This window comes from Herpailurus yagouaroundi, unplaced genomic scaffold (assembly GCF_014898765.1).
Source record: "Herpailurus yagouaroundi ecotype Mexico unplaced genomic scaffold, PumYag 196, whole genome shotgun sequence".
NCBI lineage: Eukaryota > Metazoa > Chordata > Mammalia > Carnivora > Felidae > Herpailurus > Herpailurus yagouaroundi.
The window spans coordinates 11,332,508-11,352,300 of NW_024412427.1; the positions used below are offsets into that span (position 1 = coordinate 11,332,508).

A 19,793-nucleotide genomic window follows, 5' to 3' on the forward strand; every position below is an offset into this window, starting at 1 on the left:
AGGATTATCCTTTGAGGAGAGGTAGCACCAGGAAGGAGACACAAGGGGGCTTCTCCAAGTTGGTAATAATGTTCTGTCTCTTGATCTAGGTGCTGGTTACACAAGTGTGCTCACTTTGTGAAAATTCACTGAGCTGTACACTTTTGGTTTGTGTATTTTTCTGTGTTTATATTGTATATCAATAAAAGTTTACTTAAAGCAAATGTGCTTTAAATATGTATTCTTTTTTTCCCCAAAAATGCCTCTTTCTACTATACACCAAAGATTCTCCAACTTCAGGGTACATCAGAATCACCTGGAGGGCTTACTAAAACTCAGATTGCCAGGTATCAGCCCCAGAATTTCTGAGTCAGAAAGTTATATTATCTAACCCAAGAATTTGTATTTCTAACAAGTTTCCCGGTGATATTGATGCCCAGGGATCACACTTTGAGAACCAGTGGACTATGCTATCCTATCTTGCTAATGCCAACAGGGTGGATTAGCTCTGATCTAGAAGCCGGTACCTAGCAGTAGTTAGTAATTTAGGCTTTTTCAAAGGCATATGGAACAAGAATCTAGTCCTGACTATCAACAATTTATGTTAGAGGTCTTAGGCAAGTCCTTTAACCTCAGTGTCCAAATCTCTAAATGGAAATAATAGATCCTACCTCCTAAGATGTTGTGAAGATTCTGGGAAATCTACAGTAGGTAGTTGGTGATTCTCCAAGGAGGAGCTGATTTGGTGAGGGCAGAAAATCCCAGTCTGGCCATTTCCTCATCTTGCATGCCATGTGGCTCTGGTTCCCAGGTTCCCTGATCCAGCAATCAGTCTAGACCTGGTCAGAATGCAGACCCTGTGGTTGATAAAGCCTTGAACCACCTACACCCTCCTTCTGCCTTGGACACCCAGGTCAGCCTGGGACAAAACTCAACCATGCTGGGGTAGGGGTAGGAAGCCTGGAGGAGGTCGCTACCAGCAAGGGAAGGAGTTTCCAGGCCTCTGGGGAAAGAAGAAGGGGAGGAAGCAGGATGCAGAGCTGGAAGGAGTGGGAAGAGAAACCCCAGCAGCCCACATGCAGCCTGTCATTTACTGGCTTTCCCTACAGAACACTGAGTCATGTTGCTGTCCCCCTCTTCCCTGAAGCCACTCTGCATTCAACTGCCAAAGGCAGGAGAAGACTTGAAAAGTGGCAGAGCTGTGCGTTGAAGAGAAGACACTAGATGAAGCCTCTGTGAGCCTGAGATCTGGATCCACTTAAGACTTCATGCCTCCCTCATTTGCCCTCTTTAAAAATGTTTCCTCATAGCCCCTGGCTGCCTCAGTCAGTAGATCATGTGCCTCTTGATCTGGGGGTTGTAAGATCGAGTCCCATGTTGCGTGTAGCACTTACTTAAAAATAAAATCTTTAGGGGTTGGCTCAGTCAGTCTTCTGAGTGTGTGACTCTTGATCTTGGGGTCATGAGTTTGAGCCGCATGTTGGGGGTAGAGATTTTTTAAATAAATATTAAAAATAATTAATTAATTAGTTAATTAATTAATAAGGGTGCCTAGGTGGCTCAATCAGTAAGCATCTGACTTCAGCTCAGGTCATGATCTCAGGGTTTGTGATTTCAAGCCCCACATCTGTTGAGCTTGAGCCCTGCTTCAGGTAAGCCCTGCTTCTCTCTCTCTCATTCTCTCTCTCTCTTTCTGCCCCTCACTCACTTGTGTCCTCTCTCTCTCTCTCTCAAAATTAAATAAATAAAATCTTTAAAAAAAAAAAAGGCTGTTTCCTCATGTGCAAAATGAGGTACACTAGTTCTGTCCCTAGTCACCTTAGTCACTTCCTCCCAAGTAGGGTTGCCAGATTTAGAAAATAAAAAGTTAGGATGTTCAATTAAATTTGAATTTCAGATAAACAGCGAGTAACTTTTTAGCATTAATATGTGACAAATATTGGTTGTAACATAGTTATGCTAAAATTATTTTCATTGTCTAAAATTCAAATTTGGGGTGCCTGGGTGGATGCTCAGTTGGTTGAGTTTGATATTGGCTCAGGTCATGAGCTCACAGTTTGTGGGATTGAGACCTGTATCAGGCTCTGCGCTGACAGCATGGAGCCTGCTTGGGATCCTCTCTCTCTGCCCTTCCCTCGCTTGCATTCACCTGTGCGCACACATGCCCACAGTAGCTCTCTCTCAAAATAAGTGAACTTAAAAATAAAATAAAATTCAGATTTTACTGGACATCTCCATTTTATCTGGAAACGCCTATCCCAGGGCCTTATACACTTTCTCCATTAGGGGTAGTAAACTTAAATTCCTCTAAGGGCCAGTAAGGTAAGATGAAAAATAACAGCCAATGTTTACTTCCTACATTGTAATTACCAAATGGAGTCCCAAGTGTTTTACATGCACTATCTCACTGAATACTCCCAGCAACCTAGGTTGGGTGCTCAGTTTCCAAATCTATAAAATGGAAGTAGTAACATACCCTATCTTGTGGGTCATTATGAGGATTAAATGAGTAATGAGTATGTAAAACACTTGAACAGTGCCAAGCAGGCACATAGCAAGCACTCAATAAGCAATAGCTATAATTTTTTCCATTATGGAGACTGGGAAACTGAGTCTCAAGGACACAAAGTAACCAGCACATGGTCATACATCTAGCAAGTAGCAGAGCCAGGATTTGAAGTCAAGCCTACAACACTGGCAACCAGTTTAAAGTGTTTAAAACTTTGTGTGTTCCATCAACAAGAAAATGGATAAACTGCATTTAGACATTCATGGCAATGGAATACTACCAGGAAATTAAAGAATTACACAAATAGATGTCTCAGACATCATGCAAAAAGAAAGAAGCCTTATATAAGAGTGTACAATTTATAATTCTATTTGTACAATATTCTAGAATAGGTAAAACCTAATCAATGGTGAAAAAAATCACAATAGTGGTTGCTTCTGGCAGGAGGGAATTTTTGGAGGTGTTGAAAATGTTCTCTCAGTACCTTGTTAGGGGTGTGGATTCCACAGTTGTATGCATTTGTCACAATTTAGTAGATGGTATACTTGAGATCTATGCATATCACTGTATGTAAAATTAACCTAAAAACAAAGGCAAATATTGAGCTCTAACAATAGGCATGTTGAAATGTGTAGAGGTAGAATGAACTCTGCAGCTTCTTTGAATCGCATCAAAGAGTAAGATAGATGGATAGAGGGCTAGATGAATAAATAAATACAAGACAAAGCAAATACAGCAAGCTGTTAACAACCATAGAATCTAGGTGGTGGATAGATGGATGTTCACTGCACAATTCGTTCAACTGTTTATACGTTTGAAAATTTTCATAATAGGAGCATCTGGGTGGCTCAGTCGGTTAAAAACGCCTGACTCTTGATCTCAGCTCAGGTCATGATCTCACAATTTGTGAATTCAAGCCCAGCGTCAGGCTCTGTGTTGGCAGAGTGGAGCCTGCTTGGGGTTCTGTCTCTCCCTCTTTCTACACCTCCCCAGCCCTTGCTCTCTCTTCAAAATAAATACACTTAAAAACAAAAAGGAAAATTTTCATAATAAAATGGTGGGTGGGGGGAAATTCTGTACAAACAAAATGCAGTCCACCTTCAGGGCTAGATTTGTAACCCTTGATTCATTCCCAGGCATCTTCATCTCCCACTTGTTCCTCTTTTTTTTTTTTTTTTTTTTTTCTTTCTTACATAGGCTCCATGTCCAATTTGGAGCTTGAACTCACGACCCTGAGATCAAGAGTCACATGCTCTACTGACTGAGCCAGCCAGGCAGCCCTGTTTGTTTCTTTTGAACTACAAACTGGCATGATTTTATTTCCAAAATTCCTCTCTCATCACTTCTATACCAATATTCCTCTTAATTGTGTTCCAGTCCCCTCCCTACTATTTACTTGCTGTATTTCTTGGGATCTCTGGGCCTCTGCTGACATCTGAAAACTGGGGTCACATGTCTATTTTATCAAAAGGCAGCAGACTGGACCATTTAATCTCTCTTCCCAACCATAAGTTCTTCAAGGACAAAGCCATGGTCTTATCCATCCCTGTATTTCCTCTGGCATATAATAACATCTTAAGGATGCTCAGGAACTGCTTGGAAGAAAATTAATTTGTAAATTGTGAAAGGAGACAGAGACATACTGAGTGCCCACTGTGTGTCCTGAACTAGATATGCCAATATTCATCCCCAATGAGGTAGAAGGCATTGTGATTACTAATTTTATAGAAGTGGAAACAGAGGTCAGAATGCATAGAGAATGCAAGAAACAGACCTGATATTTCAACCTAGGACTGTGTCTTTCATCTACTTGACAATTGTCTCATCTTGAATCAATGTAAAAAAGAGACTCTGTGCTTCTCTGTCCTTCAGATTTTCCATACTGAATATAGAAGTGGAGAAAAAGTTATAAAAATAAATGCCCATAAGGAGCTCCGAGCACCTCCTCCTGCAATTTTGGGAGAACTGACATTCAGATGAGTGATTGCAGGACTAAAGAACAACATTGGGTAATAAACAGCATGCCAGAGCTTCTACTCCTATTTATTATCCCCAGTTCTCTCTTTTCTTGTTCTCCTCCTACTAAAGCCCTACTGACCTATGTCTACAGATTGCAGATCAGAATTATTTCTTGCCTATAGTACTCACTAGAAATGTCGATCTTAAACCAGAAGTTATATCTTTTTCAAAAAATTAAAGTCATGCATACAATTCCTCAGGCAAAGATAGAATCAGGCAACAAGCATCCAGGTCACCTTATGCAAGCTGGAAAGTATCAGACCAGAAACAATCCTGGGAATGTTAGAACTCAGCCTTCATTGATGCAAACTTCTGGCAAAGGTTGCAATTAGATATATGGGGAGTGTGACTGTTTTCAGTCCTTGAGAACCTTCTAAAGTTGGAGGAAAGGAAGGGAGGTCCCACAGGTCCAGTCACCTGTGTTTCGTGGTAATATACGGTAATATATGCTGAAACAATATATAGCTAATACATTGAGCTAATATATTTCACAATAGTGCTTAGGATGTGGCTGAAGTAGAAATTTAGCAAAGTAAAGCTATGAGATGCTATGCTTTCTTTTTTTTAAGTTTATTTATTTATTTTGAGAGAGAGAGTGAGTGTGAAGGAGGGGCAGAGAGAGAGAATCCCAAGCAGGCTCTGCACCAATTTGGGGCTCGAACTCACAAACTGTGAGATCATGACCTGAGCCAAAATCAAGAGTCAGATGCTTAACTGACTGAGCCACCCAGGTGCCCTGAGTTGCTATGTTTTCATTATTAGACTTGCTTATAAAAAAAAAAAAAAGTTTGATATCTCAATTGTGATAGCAAGGGTGTGAGAAAACAGCCATGTTCACTGCTGGTTAGCATGATGCCAGTTGTGTTTTAGGAAGACAATTTGGCCATATCTATAGAAATTAGAAATACATATATCAGGATATCCATATGTAAAAAGATGAACTTATACCCCTATTTTACACCATACACAAAAAATAACTCAAATGGATCAGAAACCTAAAAGGAAGAGCCAAACAATAAGACTCTTAGAAAACACTGGAGAAAAATCTTCCAGATCTTGGGTTAGGAAAACATTTCTTAGATATGACACAACAACATTTATCTATGCAAAATTTTTGATATACTAGACCATCAAAATTCAAAATTTTTGTTTCAAAAGACACCATTAATGAATTGTTCAATTTTATTTTTTTTACTATTATTATTTTTAATGTTTATTTATTTTTGAGACAGAGAGAGACAGAGCATGAATGGGGGAGGGTCAGAGAGAGAGGGAGACACAGAATCTGAAGCAGGCTCCAGGCTCTGGGCTGTCAGCACAAAGCCCGACACGGGGCTCGAACCCATGAACTGTGAGATCATGACCTGGGCTGAAGTCGGACGCTTAACGGACTGAGCCACCCAGGCACCCCTCAATTTTATTTTTTTAAGATTAATTGATTGGGGCACCTGGGTGGCTCAGTCGGTTAAGCGTCCGACTTCAGCTCAGGTCATGATCTCAGAGTCCGTGGGTTCGACCCCCGCGTCGGGCTCTGTGCTGTCAGCTCAGAGCCTGGAACTTGCTTCGGATTCTACGTTTCCTTCTCTCTCTGCCCCTCCCCCACTCATGCTCTTTCTCTATCAAAAATGAATAAACGTTAAAAAAATTCAAAAAAAATTAATTGATTGATTGACTGATACATGTAATCTCTACACCCAACATGGAGCTTGAGCTCATGACCCCAAGATCAAGAGTTGTATGCTCTTCCAACTGCACCAACCAAGCATCTTGTTTAATGTTAAATGGGTGATTTTATGTTTTGCGAATTTTGCCTCAATAAATTTTTTTAAAGATACCATTAAAAAACATTAAAAATTTTTTTAATTAAAAAAAGGCTGGGGGGGTGTGTGTGTGTGCACCTGGGTGGCGCAGTTGGTTAAGTGCCTAACTTTGGCTCAGGTCATGATCTGCAGTTCGTGGGTTTGAGCCCTGCATTGGGCTCTTTGCTGACAGCTCAGAGCCTGGAGCCTGCTTTGGATTCTGTATCTCCTTCTCTCTCTGCCCTTTACCTGCTCACACTATGCATGTCTCTCTCTCAAAGATGAATAAACATTAAAAAAAAATTATTTTTCAAAGATACCGTTAAGAAAATGAAAGATAGGGGTTCCTGGCTGGCTCAGTCGGTAGAGTGTGTGACTCAAGATCTCAGGATCATGAATTCAAGCCCCACATCAGGTGTGGAGCCTACTCAAAAAAATAAAAATAAGGGGTGCCTGGGTGGCTCAGTCAGTAGACTGTGCGACTCTTGATCTCGGGGTTGGGGGTTCAAGCCCACGTTGGATGTAGAGATTACTTTAAAAAATTAAATCTTAAAAAAAATTAATAAAATAGAAGTGCCTGGATGGCTTCGGCGGTTAAGTGTCTGACTTTCGCTCAGGTCATAATCTCATGGTTCTTGAGTTTGAGCCCTGCATCAGGCTCTCTGCTGTCAGTACAGATCCCACTTCAGATCTTCTCTTCTCCTCTCTCCCTGTACCTCCCCTACTCATGCTCTCTCTCTCAAAAAAAAAAAAAAAAAATTATAAAAATAGGTCAACACTCTCTTTAAAAAAAAGAAAAAAGAAAAGAAAAAATGAAAGATAAGCTACAGACTGGGAGAAAATATTTCTCAGAATACATAAATAATAAAGGATTTGTATCCAGAATATACAAAGAACTCTCAAAACTCAATAATAAGAAGATAAACAACCCCATTAAAAAATGAGCATTTTAGGGGGTGCCTGGGTAGCTCAGTCGCTTGAGAGTCAGACTTTGGCTCAGGTCACGATCTCTCCGTTTGTGAGTTCGAGCCGTGCATCGGGCTTCCTGCTGTCAGCACAGAGTCCACTTTGGATCCTCTCTCTCTCTCTCTCTCTCTCTCTCTCTTTCTCAAAAATAAATAAAACATTTTTTAAAATGAGCATTTTTACCAGTTCACCAAAGAAGCTACAGGATTGACTAATAAGCACATGAAAAGATTCTCAACATCATTAGTCATTAGTGAAATGCAAATTAAAACCACAATGACATGCCATTTTACACCCACTAGAATGGTTATAATAATAATAATAGTAATAATAATAATGAAAAAACAAACCATGACAAACAGTGGCAAGAATGTGGAGAAACAGGAAGTCTCATGCATTGCTGGTAGGGATGTAAAATGGTACAGACACTTTGGAAAACAGTTTCTTAGTTTCTTAAAAAGTTAAATATAAATTTATCACATGACCCAACAATTCCACTTCTAGGTATCTACCCAAGAAAAATGAAAATATATGAACACCAGTGACTTGCATGTAAATGTTCACAGGAGCATTATTCATAATAGCTAAAAAGTGAAAATAAAAAGAAACAATTCAAATGTCCATTAATCGGTGAATGAATAAAAAAAAATGTTATAGCCATACAATGGAACACTATTCAGTCATAAAAAGGAATAAGTTATTGATACATGCCATGCTATGTCATGAATGAACCTCAAAACATTAAGCTAAATGAAAAACCCTGCACACAGGAGATCACATCTTATACGCCTCCATGGTAAGTACATGAAATGTCCAGAAAAAAGCAAATCTGTAGAAACAGAGAGCAGATAAGTGATTGCCTGGGTTGGGGTATTAGAATGGAAATTAATTGTAAATGCCCATGAGGGATCTTACTGGAGTGATGAAAATATTCTAAAAAGAAATTATGATGATGGTTGCACAGCTCAATAAATTTGCTACAAATCACTGAACTGTACCTTTAAAATGGGTGAATTTTACGGTATGTTAATTATACCTCTTTAAAGTTGTTTTAAAAACCACATACGCAAAAACAAAAACACAAACGAAACACACACACACAAAACCCTACATATGCCAGTTGCTCCAGCAGATACATCTCTAGGAATTACAGATAAATATGCAACGAGCAAAATAGCAGCTGAATCTTGTTATTTATCTCAACATTGTTTGTACTAGGAAAAAACTGGAAAAAAGGTCCATCATTAGGGGATGAGATAAATCATGGTAATGGAAAACTCTGCAACCTTAAAAAAAAAAAGCAAGGGAGATCTATATACACTGATAGGAAATAGACTCCAACTTATTTTATTTAGGAAATAAAGTCTAAACGTTTGGTAAAAAAAAAAAAAAAAGTAAAAATAAAAATAAGTAGACTATCCATTTGCTTGTATTTGCATAGAGTATCTCTGGAAGACACAAAGGAAATTAATAAAGAGGACATCTCTTAAAGGAATTGGGTGGCTAGGGGATAAGGGTGGGAGGAAATCATTTGCCTTCTATACCTTTTCATACTTTTGAATAGTGTATCAAATGCTTATATTAGCTATTTGAAAAATAGAACTTTTGAAAATAACTAAAACTTTTTTAAAAAAGTGAGTTGATTTGGGGGCATCTGGGTGGTTCGGTCGGTTAAGCATCCAACTTTGGTTCAGGTCATGATTTCACGGTCCATGTGTTCGAGCCCCTCATTGGGGGCTCTGTGCTGACAGCTCCAAGCCAGGAGCCTGCTTCGGATTCTGTGTCTCCCTGTCTCTCTCTACCCCTTGCTCACTCGCGCTCTGTCTGTCTCTCTCTCTCAAAAATAAACATTTAAAAAAATTCTTTAAGTGAGTTGATTTAAAGAAAATATGAATAAGTCACGTTGCAGAGTGTATGCAAAGGACAGACCACTAAGGCAGCATGATGACAAGTGCAGCTGGGAGCCAACCCAAGTCCATCCATCAGGGTGGCCAGCCTAAGCCTGCCTACCTGGTGGCTCCACACCCAGCTCTGCCCGCCCCAGTGTTGGAAAGGGACAGGGGCTGGGCCCCTGAACCTTGTGCCTTTCAAACATTGCCCAACATAATGGATGTGGAAAGGAGCTATCAGGAACCTGTGGCTGCTGCCTGAGAGGGTAAGAATGAGCTCATGTCCCAAACACAGAGCTTCCGGACACCAAGCTTCAACACAATCCTGCTGCCACCAGGGAGGCCACCTGGGTCTTTTGGACACCCTGGCAATCCCAGAGAGTAGAAAGAGGAAGGACTTTTCTTCCACTCTTCCATAGCCAAGATGCAGAACTTAGGATGTGGAATCAATCCTGGTCCTGCTGCTTATTTGCTGTGTGACCTCGGGGAAGTCACCTAACTTCTCTGAACCTCAGTTTCCACAGTTGTAAACATGGAGATGATCCTTTTAGAAATACGGATAGATGAAATAAAGCAACACACAAAGGAAAGTAAGAGAACAACCCAAATGTTATCAATAAGAAAATGAATAAAATAAATTATGGCATAGTCATACAATGAAATACATATAACAATAAAAAGTACAAACTACCACAACATGGGAAAAAATAGATGAATTTGCACAAACATAATGATAAATGAAAGAAGCTAAATAGGGGCACCTGGGTGGCTCAGTCAGTTAAGTGTCTGACTCTTGATTTTGGCTCAGGTCATGATCTCACAGTTCATGAGACTGAGCCCCCACCTAGGGCTCTGTGCTTATAGTGTGGAGCCTGCTTGGTATTCTCTCTGTCCCCCTCTCTCTGCCTCTCTTCTGCTTGTGTGCACTCTCTCTCTCTCAAAATAAATAAATAAACATGAAAGAAAGAAAGAAAGAAAGAAAGAAAGAAAGAAAGAAAGAAGCAAGGGGCACCTGTGTGGCTCAGTCAGTTAAGCATCCGACTTTGGCTCAGGTCATGATCTCACCGTTCCTGGGTTCAAGCCCTGCATTGGGCTGTACTGACAGCTCAGAACCTGGAGCCTGCTTTAGATTCTGTGTCTCCCTCTCTCTCTGCCCCTCCCCTCCTCACGCTCTTTCTCTCTCAAAAATAAAACATTTAAAAAAATTAAAAGAGAAAGAAAGAAGCTAGACAAAAAAAAGAATATACACCCATAAAAAGTACACTTGTATACATTTTCTTTTAATATTTAAGAACAGGCAAAACAAACATAAGGTAATAGAGGCAAGAATACTGGTTTCTCTGGAGCATCAGGAATTAGCTGGCAGGGGTCATGAGGGGGTCATGCCTCCTTCTGGGGCATAGGTAATATTCTGTATATTGATCTGGTTCCACAAAAACCTATACACACATACAAATTTGAATTGTACACTTGGTATTTATGCACTTCACTGCATGTATAACTCAAAAGAAAATTTTGAGGATAAAAAAGAGGGAATGATGAACATAGCGTTCAAGAGGATGGTTACGTGGTCCAGGAAAGGGCCGGGTGTGGAAGAGGGCAAACGGTTGTGAGGTTCTGCATTTTATTTGGGGATGGTGGATTCACAAGCACCTATACAATTACTTTAAAACATTGATTAAATAACTCAAAAATACTTTAAAAATAATACAAATAATACACATACCTGATAGAGTTGCCATGGAGCGTGTCAATCAGAAATCTTAGTTGCAAAAAAAGAAAAAAGAAAAGAAAAGAAATCTTAGTTGCAAATAAAAGAAACCAACTCTCTCCAGTTTGTTTAGGAAAGAAATTCAATAAAGGATGTTGGGTATCTCATAGAATGTCCATGAGAGCCAGAGCACCAGTCTTGGGGACGGTATACGATTAGGAACAACTCCTGAAATCACCCCGAGATTTCAGGCCAGGAGATATGCCAGGATCACTATTGTGGGGATGGATACTACAGCTTGCTTTGCCAGCCCTGAGCTCTGGATGCTCCCAAGAGCTACCACCCTTACTTCTCTGTGCCTCATTTGTGAAATAGAATCAATATTTTATAGATCTGTGTGTGCGTGTATGGATTTAGTTTATCTATATTTAATATGTGTATGTTAGGACATGTATATGAAATCACGTGCATAGAATGCTAGGCCAGATGCCAGGCACCCTTTAAGTGCCTACTCAATTAGGGTTAGCAATGGTAAGGTCATGTGGCAGCTGACAGGACTTGTTTTGGAACACAGGAAAGACACCCCCAAAGCTTCCAAGGAATTCTTGCAGGAGATGTGCAGCAAATGCCAGCCTGCTTTGGCTGATGGGGGTCAGGAAACATGCAATTCTTTTTACAAGTTATTTTAATAAAAATGTGTTATACTATGATGCCCATGATTTCATTTAACTTTCATAATTCGCAAAGGACAAGGACTGTGAGAGCTAACCATTCTCAGGATTGTCTCCACCGCTGCAACTTCCTGCCTGTGTGGTCACAGACAAGTGACTTTATCTCTCTGAGCCTTTGTGTTCTCATCTGTAAAATGGATAAAACAATTAGATGTCATGAGGCCCAAATGAGAAAGGACGTATGCCAAGTTTGGCACGGAGTGGGTGCTTGTTAAAGGTAACAGAAGTAGGTGCTCTTATTTTCATTATTGCTATCATTTCTCTTATAGTCCATGTCAGAAGAAGGCCTAGTCATGGGACAAGGTGTGGCATGAATAGCAAAATCTGGAGCTATTGACTCAGCTTTCCAGGGTAGAACAGGTTCTGGAACAGAGTCAGCTAAAGGGGAAGAGAAAAAGTCCATGACAGGGAACATAATGCAGGATTCAGAGATGATGGGGCAGGTGGCTGGGGTAAGCCAGCAGTTGGCATGTGGTAGCCTGGCAGAGGCCAGCCCTGCAGGAGAGGAGACAAAAGCACTTAGGACCCCCAGCCTCAGAGGCTGAACTCGCTGATTCAACAGAGTAGAGGTTTGACCCAGGTTCCAAGGTTAGGCAGAACTGGCCTCAAATTTCAGCTCCACTGTCAACATCATTGTGTGACCTTAAGAATGCTCCTTGAGGTGCCTGGGTGGCTCAGTCAGTTTAGCATCTGACTTCAGCTCAGGTCATGATCTCATAGTTTGTGTGTTCGAGCCCCACATCGGGCTCTGCACTGATGGTATGGAGCCTGCTTCAGAGCCCCTGTCCCCATTTCTCTCTGCCCATCCCCCATTCACACATATATGTGTCTGGATGTGTGTGTGCGCTCTCTCCCTCTCTCTCTCTCTCAAAAATAAACATTAAAAAACAATAATAAAGAATGCTCCTCACCACCTCTAAATTCCATTTCCTCCCCTACAGAAAGACTAGTTGTTTTACTTCTCATCTCTACTCCTGACAGCCTTCTGGGATGATTGGTTCAACATCACAGCCTTCCTTGGCCTCCTCACCTCCAATGACCTTGGTCTTCCAGGGTCATACCTGAACACCAAGTCTGAACCCTTGATTTGCCTCTACCACCTCCTCTCCTTTCTTCTGTAGAGGCCAATGGCAGACCACCCAAAACATACCACAATGACGTACTGATTATTTTGAATTGAAGCTACTTGGGAAGAGACCAGTGCAAGGACACTCAGACCCTCCTCTGTCCTGAAATCTGGAAACAAATCTCCCATATGAAAAAAAAAAACTCTCCCGGAGTGCCTGGGTGGCTCAGTCAGTTAAGTGCTGACTTTGGCTCAGATCATGATCTTGTGATCCGTGAGTTCCAGCCCCGCATCTGGCTCTGTGCTGACAGCTCGGATCCTGGATCCTACTTTGGATCCTGTGTATCTCTCTCTCTCTCTCCCCCTCCCCCACTTGCGCTCACTCTCTCTCTCTCTGTCACAAAAATAAACATTAAAAAAAAAAAAAAAAAGAAAGGAACTCTCCCTGTAGTAGGGAGTAAAAAGACATCCTTATCACCAGAGATAGGAACTTTAAAGCCCAGAAAGCTATAGAAATAAGCCTTTATACTTTTTTACTAATCTACTACCTCAGCACAAATTCCACTTAGAATTCCTTACTAATTAAAGCTCCCAAACATCTGTTTTCTTTATCCTGTCAATTCCTTACAAACTTACAGTTTGCAAAGGAGCAATTTGTCTAAATTGTATAAAAACTGCATGTGGTGGTCATTTGTTCAGGTCTCAATTTCATCATCGGGCTTCCATGTGCACATAATAAAACTTTGGGGCTTTTCCCTACTAATCTGTCTAATGTAAATTTAAGTCTTAGTCCAGGTGGAAGATCCTGAAGGGTAGAGGAAGAATTTTTCCTTCCCTACACATCATTGACCTCACTGAGACCACAAATTCAGTGGCCCTGATACACTGTTCACACATCCCCTCTGCTTCCATGTGCCTTCCATGGATTCCCTGCTCTGTCACTGTGGTCCACTCCTTGTCCCATCCTCCTCTGGGTAATTCCAAACCCAGAATGAGCCCCATCATCTGTCTGCCTTCTCTGGCAGCCATGTTGAATACAGCTGGAGAAAACCATACATCTTGGCTTTGTTTTACTTTTGATTCAAGTACATAAATTGCAGTGGGGTCTCAGCCTTACAGGATAACACCTTTGGCTCACTCTATCAGACAACTGTTTCATACATTCTCCTCTCCTTCAAACCTCTCTCAAGAACTCTCTCCACTTTCAGCTGGCAATGTTGTCTTAAGTTCCTTGAAGAAATGGAAGACAAGAGAACTTCTTTACTTTCCCATCTGTGCCAAATGAAGAGATATCTCTTGCCCTATGTAAAACCATCTCCTCCATTGATGCTCTGGGTCTCAGGGTCTCAGGGTCTCAGTCCCTTTCATCCTCTCAATTCTACTCTCTTTTCTGCTTCGCTAGTTTCTCCCTCTCTATTGGTTTATTCTGTCCACAAACGAACATGTTTTGGATCCATCATATCAAAAAATAAGTAAGCAACTCTCCTTTGATTCTGCATCCCCTTTATCTGTATTTCTATCCTCTGTTCCCTTTCGTAGCCAGACTTCTTCAAAAAACAAACTCAATTCGGTGTCTCTGCTTTCTCCCTCCACATCTACTCTTTACCGTACTCCAGTCTAGCTTTTGTCCCCCTTTCTCCACTGAAATTGCTTTTATTATTTCATTATTTTCACAAACTGCGAGTTCATGACCTGAGCTGAAGTTGGACGCTTAACCAACTGAGCCACCCAGGTGCCCCTGAAATTGCTTTTTTTAAAAAAAATTTTCTTAAGTTTATTTATTTTGAGAGGGCCAGAGAGAGTGCAAGCAGGGGAGGGGCACAGAGAGACAGAGTCCCAAGCAGGCTCTGCACTGACAGATGCCTGAGGCGCAAACTCACGAAACCATGAGATCATGATCTGAGCTGAAATCAAGAGTCAGACACTTAACCCACTGAGCTACCCAGGCACCTCTGAAATTGCTTTTTTTTTTTTAACGTTCATTTATTTCTGAGAGAGAGACAGTGCGAGCAGAAGAGGGGCAGAGAGAGAGGGAGATACAGAACCCAAAGTAGGTTCCAGGCTCCGAGCTGCCAGCACAGCACAGAGCCCGATGCAGGGCTCGAACTCATGAGCCGTGAGATCATGACCTGAGCCCAAGTTGGACGCTCAACTAACTGAGCCACCCAGGCGCCCCTGAAATTGCTTTTCTTAAGGCCACCAACAACTGCTATGTTTCTAAATCCAGTGGGCATTCATGATTAGAGGTAAACAGCCTGGGTGAGAAATCAAGTCTCCTCACTTGCTGTGTGACCTTGGAGAAGTTGTCTAATCTCTCTGTAACTCAATTCCTCACGTGGAGAATGGACATGGTAACAATGCTGACCCCACAGGCTTACTACAAAGATTAAATGGGTAGCTGTGCATAAGGTACCAAACACAGTGCCTGCCTGTCTAGGAAAAATTCACTGATTTCCTGTACTCTCACACTGCAACTACCACACTCACAACACTTCTGACACTAGATGTGGGGGTTTTCCATACCAAGCAATTCTGACACTAACTGCCTGGAGTTAGCATGGTTCCCACAGGTTAAGGGCTCCCTCAGTCTAATAAGACACCGACTTCAGACACCAATCACAAGGAGTGGGTACCCAGGTTACTATAACTTCTGTCACACTTGGCTACAAATTGGAGGGTCCCATGACCCCCTTCTCAAGTTTGGTAATTTGCTAGAGTGGCTTACAGAACCCAGGAGAACAATTTACTTACTATCGCTGATTTATTACCAAGGATATTTTAAAAGATACAAATGAACAACCAGAGGAAGATACACACAGTGGACTTCTAGAAACATCTGCCCTGTGGACTTGGGGTGCACCACTGTCCTGGCACATGGATGTGCTTACCAACTCAGAAGCACCCCACACCCCAAACTTTTGGGACTTTTATGGAGGTTTCATCACATAGTATAGTTAATGATTCTTCCTTTTTTTTTTTTTTAAAGATTTTATTTTTAAGTAATCTCTACACCCAACATGGGGTTTGAACTTACAACCCCGATATCAAGAGGCACATGCTCCATCAACTGAGCCAGCCAGATGTCCCTTCTTAGTTAATGATTCTTGGTCATTAACTCAATCTCCAACTCCTCTCCCTTCCCTGAGGTTGGAGGGTGGGGCTGCAAGTTCTAAGCCTCTAATCATGGCTTGGTCCCATTTGGAAGCTATTCAGGAGCCCACCAGGAGTCGACTCATTAGAATAAAAGATGCTATCACCCAGGAAATTCCAAGGGATCTAGGAGCTCTGTATTGGGAACCAGGGTCAAAGACAAAACATTAGAGCAAAAGATGCTCCTAGTGCTTTTACCACTTGGAAAATTACAAGGGTTTTAGAAACTCTGTGCCAGGAACCGGGGCAGAAACTTTTATATATATATTCTATTATTTCACACTGGAATATAAATAACTATCCAATAAACATATATTCGTTGTCATGTGTGAGCTCTAAGCAGCCGTCAGTACAATTGTGGACCCTCCATTGGTAATGAAAAACTGTCTTCTCTGAGTCCCTGTGACACCTCAAATTCCAGCTTTTCTTCCTGCCAACTGTTTCACCTGACATCTAAATACTGTTGTCCTCAGGGACTGGTTCTCTTCTCCATCAAAATGATATAATTCATTCCCAGGGCTTAAAATGAATAAGAAATAATAGAGTGACTTCTGAACACAGAGAGTCTATACACTTAAGGAGATATATTCTGAAGACCAAAGCTTCATTTGGTGTTTTTACTATTACTATTAATATTGGCATGGTAATTTTGGAACTACTGAATGTATGTGTAGTATAGGATAAAGCAAATAAGTAAATACGTTATTATTTTTTTTAACATTTTTTTTATTTTTCATGTTCATTTATTTTAGAGAGTGAGAGACAGAGCGCAAGTGAGGGAAGGGCAGGGAGAGAGAGAGGGAGACAGAGAATCGGAAGCAGGCTCCAGGCTCCAAGCCGTCAGCACAGAGCCCGACGTGGGGCTCGAACCCACGAACCGCGAGATCATGACCTGAGCTGAAGTCGGAGGCTCAACCGACTGAGCCACTCAGGCGCCCCGTAAATATGTTATTATTAAGAATCAGGAGCACCTGGATGGTTCAATCAGTTAAGCGCCAGACTCTTGATATCAGCTCCAGTTCCGGTTGTGATCACCCGTCATGAGATCAAGCCCTGCTTCAGGCTCTGTCCTGAACACAGAGTATACTTAAGATTCTCTCTCTCTCTCTCTCTCTCTCTCTCTGTCTCTTTTTCTCTCTCTCCCTCTGCCCCACCCCAAGTGATTCTCTCTCTCTCTCTCTCAAATGAAAAAAAAAAAGCATAAAAAATAATAATAAATAAGATCAGCCTGTCAGTTTCTACAAAAAGCCCACTGGAATTTTTAATTGGGATTGCACTGAATCTCTAGGTCAATTTGCGGAGAATTAAGTCTTATGACCCACAACACATACTTTCTCCATTTATTTAAGTCTTTATTTAAATCTTTAAGTCTCTCAGCAGTGTTCTATAGTTTTTGGAGTACAGAGATACTTCATATCCTTTACCAAACTTACTCCTAAGTATTTCATAGTTTTGGATGCTACTATAAATAATATTTTTATTCCAATTTCTAGTTACTCATTGCTGGTATAGAGAAATACAATTTATTTTTGTATATTGACCTTTTTATTAGTTCTAGTAGTTTTTTAAAAAGCAGATTACCCTGGTTTTTTTTCTTCTCTACATTGGCAATTATGTCATCATATTTGGAAACTTTTCAGCCATTATTGCTTCAAGTGATTTTTCTGTCTCACCTTCAGAGACCCCACTTACATGTGTATTAGATTGCTTGATGTTACCTCATAGCTCACTGATGCTCTGTTCATTATTTAAAAAAAATTTTTTTATGTTCATTTATTGTTTGAGAGAGGGAGAGAGAGAGCACAAGCCAGGGAGGGGCAGAGAGAGACGGAGACAGAGAATCTGAAGAGGGTTCTGTGCTGACAGCAGAGAGCCTGGTGTGGGGCTCTAACTCAGGAACCACGTGATCATGACCTGAGCCGAAGTTGGACACTCAACCCAATGAGGCACCCAGGTGCCCCTGAGTCAGTTTCCATTCTTTTTTCTTCTCATTATTTCCTGCTTGGCACGACTAGTACATTCTCCTATTGAATGCCAGGTATCGGGAATATTACCCGTTGGCTGCCAGATATTTTTGTAACTCTATATGTATTCTTGAACTCTGTTCTGAGATGCAGTTATTGGGGATCACTGTCCTTCATGACCTGATGTCCAGCGTCTTGAAAACAATTGTTTCATTCAGGGGAGTGAGGCGGAGGAGCTTTTAAAAATCCCAATGTCCAAGCCCCACCCTAGATAACGAAATCTAAATCTCTGGAGGTGCGTCCAGGTGTCAACCTTAACTGCTCAGGCTGCTTCAAATGCAGATCCAAATTTAAGGTCAATATTCTATACTGGGATTTTATTACTTTGATTTAAAAATAGTTTATTTTGAACTAGTCTTTGACATAGGAAACATGGTACCGGGCACATTTTCAACTCATAGCTGAGCCCCTGATTAAAGAAATCAAATCTCTTTAAAATCCCCTGATTGGGGCGCCTGGGTGGCGCAGTCGGTTAAGCGTCCGACTTCAGCCAGGTCACGATCTCGCGGTCCGTGAGTTCGAGCCCCGCGTCAGGCTCTGGGCTGATGGCTCAGAGCCTGGAGCCTGTTTCCGATTCTGTGTCTCCCTCTCTCTCTGCCCCTCCCCCGTTCATGCTCTGTCTCTCTCTGTCCCAAAAATAAATAAACGTTTGAAAAAAAAATTAAAAAAAAAATAAATAAAATCCCCTGATTAAGGGGCACCTGGGTGGCTCAGTCATCCGGGCATCTGACTTCAGCTCAGGTCATGATCTCACGGTCCATGAGTTTGAGCCCCATGTCGGGCTCTGTGCTGACAGCTCAGAGCCTGGAGCCTGCTTTGGATTCTGTGTCTCCCTTTCTCTCTGCCCCTCTCCAGCTCTCACTCTGTCTCTCTCTCTCTCAAAAATAAATAAACATTTAAGAAAAATTTTTAAATACAAAATAAAATCCTCTGATTAAAAAACAAGGTTGGTCTCAAGCCCAGAGCAAGACCAAAGCCTGCACGTGGCCCTGACTATGGGAAGAATGGGGTAGAGTGGGGAGCTGGGCAGCACCTGACAGACTTTGGGGCATTTATAGTTTATTATTTCCACTTAAAGCATTCAGATCTCACTGTCTTGCTTCATTTTTCTTCTGCCAACAGCCCTGAGGCAAAATTCTGTTTGGCAGGTGAGGAAATGGGCCTCAAGAGGTTGAGTGGCTTGACAAAAGGCAAATCAGTAGCAGAGTTAAAATTTAAACTTGGTTCACAGAGTTCCATTAAGGAGCAAAGCAATCCTTAGCCATGTGGCTGCCAGCGGTAAGGGAACATCCCTGAAAGCGGTGAGATAAAGCGAATTCTGTTGATAGGGCCTGCTAGCAGATGAGAAAGAAATTACTCGATAAACTCCAGAGGTGGAGACTGAGATTGTAAGAGGGATGCTCCAAGGAGCAATGGCTCCTCACTCTGCCTCCTGAGGAGACTGAGGTTCCCACAGGACTTCTGTCTCTGTCTCGAGAGAGGATATGTGAGGAGAGGTAGAATTGAATTGCCCAGAAAATCAAGAAGATACTGGGTGTTGCTACTTCATCCTCCCTCCTGGCTCTCTTCCTCCCACAGTACTTCATCTCTGCTCTCGATTAATAAAGGCTGTAAAATAATACAGTAATATTGGCTCCTATCTATGAGTGTTTGCTAGGAGCCAGACCCTTCCCAGGCAATCTTTTAAATCCTCACTGTGATTCTCTGAAGCAGGTACTATTTTTTTTTTTTAATGCTTATTTATTTATTTTTGAGAGAGAGAGAGAGAGAGAGAGAGAGAGAGAGATCAGGGGAGGGGCAGAGAGGGAAAGAGAGAGAAAATCTCAAGCAGGCTCTGCACTAACAGTGCAGGGCTCTTCACAAAAGGTGAGATCATGACCTGAGCCGCAATCAAGAGTCCGATGGATGCTGAACCGCTCGACTGACTGAGCCACCCAGGCATCCCTGAAG

The 19,793-nt window shown here is 41.6% G+C and overlaps 1 long non-coding RNA gene across 1 annotated transcript in view; it reads right to left on the reverse strand.

Moving 5' to 3' along the window:
• Nucleotides 1–10,885: 10,885 nt before the first annotated feature.
• LOC121012289 (uncharacterized) overlaps nucleotides 10,886–19,793 on the reverse strand; it is a 44,370-nt gene continuing 35,462 nt past the window's right edge. The window contains exons 2-3 of the long non-coding RNA XR_005782042.1: nucleotides 11,642–11,730; nucleotides 10,886–10,923 (exon numbers count right to left, since the gene is read on the reverse strand). This is a non-coding gene — a long non-coding RNA (uncharacterized LOC121012289). The remainder of the gene's footprint in view (nucleotides 10,924–11,641; nucleotides 11,731–19,793) is intronic.